Source organism: Podarcis muralis, chromosome 6 (assembly GCF_964188315.1).
Source record: "Podarcis muralis chromosome 6, rPodMur119.hap1.1, whole genome shotgun sequence".
NCBI lineage: Eukaryota > Metazoa > Chordata > Lepidosauria > Squamata > Lacertidae > Podarcis > Podarcis muralis.
Window position 1 is genome coordinate 87,715,457 of NC_135660.1, and position 6,293 is coordinate 87,721,749.

Sequence of the window (6,293 nt, forward strand, 5' to 3'; positions counted from 1 at the left end):
ACACCAAACCAAAAAATTCAGTTGTGTGAATTTATTTAGGGGGGAGGTTTCTGGGTCTGAACACGCAAACCAGGACGGCTTCTGTAATTCCCTGGACTGTCCTTAGAAAACAGGGACACTTGGAGGCTCTGTGTTATGTACTGAGTTGAATAGGATCCAAAATGCAGCAGTCTGATTGGTCCTAGAACAATAGGATCCAGATTGCAGCAGCCTGATTGGTCCGCAGGAGCCACCCAATCCAACTCCAGGTGGAAGTGAATCCGCAACCTGATTGGCCGACAGGAGAATCCCAAAATTAGCCAATCACGTGTGTCCCATTGTGTAAATAATGTATATAAAGCAGACATTTCGGGGGAACTTCCATTCCTCACTACTATGAACTGAATAGAGAGCATGAAATCCACACTCGACTCCAAGTATATTTCACTCTGCTTAGCCTCCCTACACACAAAAAACATGTGTGCTCTTGAGCGAGCCACTGGAAGGTTTGAACCCTCAATATTTTCCCCTACTCCAGATCTTTCAAAATTAAGACAAGGGAGAAAATGAACAGGTCTGGTGTTGACTCAATATGAGGCATTCCTTTTCGAGCAGGAAGAGTTCAGATTATGAGCAGCTCCCACAGGAACTTTGGCCTCCAAAGCCTCTGGCAGCATGTTATGTAAAAATGAGAAATCAAATATAGTTATGAAAGACCAGGTTATGGTGACCTGCGCATGGATTCAGGGCGAGTGCAGAGCAGGCCGAACTTTGCTCCCGAAGATTATGGCAGCTGCCACTATATAATCTCGCATGTTGTGCCAACTCCCATCTTTCTGGGAGAGGCTCAGTGAAAAAGATAACATATTTAAACACAGAAAAAGGAGGCAAGTCTTTGTTATGAAATTCAATTCCCAGATAAATAAGAGCCATCAGGTTGATTCCTCTTCAAAGAAAGCTTTTTAGTGAAAATTTACCAGGACGCCAGCCCTGAAAGGGAGCACTCATGATTATTGCATCTTATACCATTGCTCATTTTCTGTATAAATCATGAGGGGGAAACCCCTCATTTAAAGACAATTAGTCACGCTGAAATCTTGTTGAAATCAATGGGACAAGTTAGCAATGTTTGCAGTAGCTTCGAGCCCTCATAGACACTCCAAGTGTCCCTATTTTCCAGGGACAGTCCTGGATTTGCAGAAGCCGTCCTGGTTTCTGATTTGATCCTGGAACGAACCACTCTTCCTTAGGACGTCCCAATTTTCATCAGAGAAATGTTGGAGGGTATGGAGTTATGTGACCTCTGAGTCAAGGAGATAAGTAACTCTACAACCAAGACATCTGAAGGCAGCCCTCTATAGGGAAGTTCCTTTTTAATGTTTGATATTATTAAGCATTCTTAAGCTATTGGTGAAGCACTTGTCACCCCGCATTTCCTCACCACTTTCCTTCCCGCAAAAAGTCCGAAGTGGTTTGTTGTGTAAGAGCACCAAATCCGCATTCACTGCCAGAATGTGACTGAATCTCACCCACAAAATAGCAACAGTCTAGAAGCACCCTAATACAACTGTCCATATGCAACCTAATGAAGTATTACTGATTTTAACCAGATGTGCAGGTCTGATCCTTTGCGTGTCGAGACCCCTCAACCACCCCCTCGTTGGGAAATAACTCACACCAGGACACAGATATTAAGTTTATGTTATTGGGCAAAGGTACACGGGTGGCACTGTGGGTTAAACCACAGAGCCTAAGACTTGCTGATCAGAAGGTCGGCAGTTCGAATCCCTGTGACGGGGTGAGCTCCCGTTGCTCGGTCCCTGCTCCTGCCAACCTAGCAGTTTGAAAGCATATCAAAGTGCAAGTAGATAAATAGGTACCGCTCTGGCGGGAAGGTAAACGGCGTTTCCGTGCGCTGCTCTGGTTTGCCAGAAGCGGCTTAGTCATGCTGCCCACATGACCCGGAAGCTGTACACCGGCTCCCTCAGCCAATAAAGCGAGATGAGCGCCGCAACCCCAGAGTCGGTCACGACTGGACCTAATGGTCAGGGGTCCCTTTACCTTTACTATTGGGCAAATTGGGCCACAGCTTTATTGAATTACAGAATGTGAGTGGTATTGGCTTAGGCATTGATTGGACCCGACTATTTCTGATTCCTGCCCTCTGCGCAGGAAGTCCAGTAAGGGTAAACCACTGATAGGGGGAGCCCTGTCGATGTGTACCAACTCAAGCTCCCCCTGGTGTTCCCATCAACGTCGTGTCAAGGCCCTAGCCCCCAACCGGGCTTCGAACAAGATCAAGACCCCCGGATTCCTTTAACGGAATACCCTTAAGCTTGGAGGGGCAGGTGATGGCCACACCTCCCCTCCCCCAAACAGGGTCAAACAATGCCTAACCGCAACCCTAACAAAGTTGTGACGATTGCTACGAGGTAGGCGAAAAACCATTTAAACTGCCCCGGCCAGACACCCCCCCCGGCCAGCGGATTGGCTGGCCGGGCTCTGACATGGCCGGCATCCCCCGGGCAATGGGGGACAAAGTCGCCCGCCCCCGGTGAGCAATGGGTGGCCACGCAGTCCACCGCAACTCCTCCCCACTGAGAAGTGGAGCAGATTTTGAGCTACAGCTTGTTTAATGTTAGGCTTGGATGCCATGAACCCAGTTGAAATCCTTGCTCAGCCACAAAGCTCCCCCCATGGCTTTGGGCAAGTCATTTTCTCTCAGCACAACCTACCCCACAAATATCTAAAACAATGCAATGGCCTTTGGGTGTTTTTTAACTTAGAGCCCACCTTCCCACTAAATGGCGCCAACAGAAATAACACAGTAAAATACAATAAATCGCAAAAATACAGCAATGAAATAATAAGAAAGCAGATAAAACATCCATCAAAACAACCAATTAAACTCTGGGCGGCTTCCAACAGAATATTAAAAACACAATAAAACATCAAACATTAAAAACTTCCCTAAACAGGGCTGCCTTCAGATGTCTTCTCAAAGTCAGATAGTTGTTTGTTTCATTGACATCTGATAGGAGGGCATTCCACAGGGCAGGTGCCACTACTGAGAAGGCCCTCTGCCTGGTTCCCTGTAACCTCACTTCTCGCAGTGAAGGAACTGCCAGAAGGCCCTTGGTGCTGGATATCAGTGTGCGGGCTGAAGGATGGGGGTGGAGACGCTCCTTCAGGTATACAGGGGTGAGGCCGTTTAGGACTTTAAAGGTCAGCACCAAGACTTTGAATTGTCACTTGAGCAACATTGATGAACTTTGAGGGAATAATCTGCTTTTAAGAATTTTGACCCAGCTGTAAGATAAAGGACCCCTGACCATTAGGTCCAGTCGTGACCGACTCTGGGGTTGCGGCACTCATCTCACTTTATTGGCCGAGGGAACCGGCGGTTTAACCCACAGCGCCACCCACGTCCCTGGGCCAGTCGCAAATCAGCCCACCAAGAGGTCAACAAGCTTTTGCAATCAAATGGGCCCTTCAAAGACAGAGAGCGCCTGCTTATGTAGGGCAGCCTTTCTCAACCTCGGGTCCCCCTAGATGTGGTTGGGCTACAACTCCCATCATCCCTGACTGCTGGCCCCCCTTTTTCACTAGGGACGATGGGAGTTGTAGTCCAACCACATCGGGGGACCCAAAGTTGGGAAAGGCTGGTGCAGAGGCTGGCTGGGACCATCAACGAACCCATGAATGGTTGAAGAAAACAACATTTCAGCCAGCAAAACATGGTGACTTTCCTTTGGTACGTCAACAATCCATTTGCCTACATAACCATTGGTCCCCAGTGGGCCTCTAGCCATTCTATGATAAGGGTTAAAGAAGTTCATCAGTGGCTACCATCACGTCCTTAGCAGGAGAAAACTGCAGGAGCTTCCTGCAGCTATTTCCTCAGGAAGGAAGGGGTGGCAGAGGTCGCTCCCGGCCTCCTTACACGTTACAGAGCAAGTGAGCTTGTTTACCGCACCTTTGAAAATAATCTTTGCTCCTTGATCTCAAAGGGTTTCTCCTCCATTGTTAGAGAGCTCGGGTGGGGTGGAAATGGTCACTGATCTCCACAGGCTACAGAGACATGCTGGCCCAAGATCAGCAAGGATATTCTTGCCCCCGCCGTCACTAGCCACACCACGGAAAGTCACTGCTTTCCTCCCCACCTCCAAGAATCCCAGCCTCCTCACTGAAAAATCCCTTATTATTCCACCTACTTTCAATTGTCCGTTGCCCCTTTTCTGACTCTCTTGCAAGGCTGGATTAAGGGAGTGAATTACGCAACACGTGAAATAAGATACCACAAAATGAGCCATGCCACATGTTTAAGACTAACCCATTTATTATGGCTGAAATATACTCGGAGTCAAGAGTGGATTTCATGCTCTTTATTCAGCTCATAGTGGTGAGGAGAAATGGAAGTTCCCCCACAATATCTGCTTTATATACAGTGGTGCCTTGCAAGACGAAATTAATTCGTTCCGCGAGTTTTTTCGTCTAGCGAATTTTTCGTCTTGCGAAGCACAGTTTCCCATAGGAATGCATTGAAAATCAATTAATGCGTTCCTATGGTCAAAAAAAGTCCAAACAAAGCCAAATTTGGTACAACAAGAGTTTATTAAGTGCTCTTTAAAGTCACACATACTGTAAAGAGCATTTCAAAATTCAAACCCAGAATTTTTTAAAAAAAACAGCAGAGTGGCCCAATGGTCACAGAAAATCATAAAAATGCAGAAAAAAACCACACAAGCTTCCAGATTCTTGCAAACCCCTCCCCAACTGTTCCCCCAGCCACCCACAACACAGAAATTCAAACCCAGAATTTTTTTCGTCTTGCGAAGCAAGCCCATAGGGAAATTGGTCTTGCGAAGCAGCTCGAAAAACGGAAAACCCTTTCGTCTAGCGAGTTTTTCGTCTTGCGAGGCATTCGTCTTGCGGGGCACCACTGTACATTATTTACACAATGGGCTGCACGTGATTGGCTAATTCCGGGATTCTCCTGTAGGCCAATCAGGTTGTGGATTCACTTCCATCTGGAGCTGGATTGGGTGGCTCCTGTGGACCAATCATACTGCTGCATTGTTCTAGGACCAATCAGACTGCTGCATTCTGGACCCTATTGTTCTAGGACCAATCAGACTGCTGCATTTTGGATCCTATTCAACTCAGTACATAATAATGGCGTAATCTGTCATGGGCTACAAAAACATACTCTGAGCACATTCTGTTTCAGGTTTTGAACTCACTTAGCTCATCATATTTGCTCACTTCCTGCTTTTAAGCCAGTCACCAACTCTCATCCTAATCTATCTCAGAGATGGGGCAAGGCCACCTCAGATACAGAAGGATGTGCAATATGGCTGCAAAGAGGAAGATTTCTTTTAGGGCTCCCATATTTCAATTTCAAAGTTGTTGAGCTTTTTTTAAAAAAAGTAAATTATTGTTAAGTAAATTATATTTTTTAGCTAATTTGTGGGGAATTCGCCAAAATCAACACGTCCAAGATGGGCTGCCATACGTCCAGGCTCTCCCAGGCAATTTGCCCGATTTTTGAAAATTCTGCCCGGACGCCATTTTCAACAGAATCCTGGCTATTTTCGGGAAATATCCGGACGTATGGCAGCCCTAACTTCCTTTAACTTATAAATAACCAGTTTTTTGCCCCCAGCCAAATTAGTACAGCTCCGAGGGGGCGACCAATCTTAATCTTGCTTTCTGGTTGCGTGCTTTTGGCTCCCGCGCAACACACATGCCGAAGATCCATCGGTTTTCACATTTTGTATGTGCCATTTGTGGGAGAGGGGAGATTCTTTAACATCCACCCATACCTGTTGGAGTAGTTGTAGAAAATAACGCTTAAGGAATCTCAGCTGAGTGATCCTGGTTGCTAGGAATAAAGGAAGGGCTGGGATAACTCCGTCAGTGGAGCATAAGACTCTTAAATTCAGGCTCGTGGGTTCAAGTAAAAAGTAAAGGGAAATGTGTGTGCATCTTATGGAGTGAATGCAGGCTGCGCAGCTATCCCAGAAGCCAGAACAGCAAGAGGGATTGCTGCTTTCACTGTGCAGCGATCCCTGTTGGTGTTCTGGCTTCTGAGATTCAGAATATTTTTTTTCTTGTTTTCCTCCTCCAAAAACTAGGTGCGTCTTGTGGTCTGGTGCGTCTTATAGAACAAAAAAATATGGTAAATAAATTTTTTTTTAATGCAGAATTACAACAAAAATTACAAACATTGAATCCAAAATAATACTATACAAACAAGAAAGAAAAACAGAACACACAAAAAAGAAAAGAAAAAAGAAGAAACAAAAGGAAAA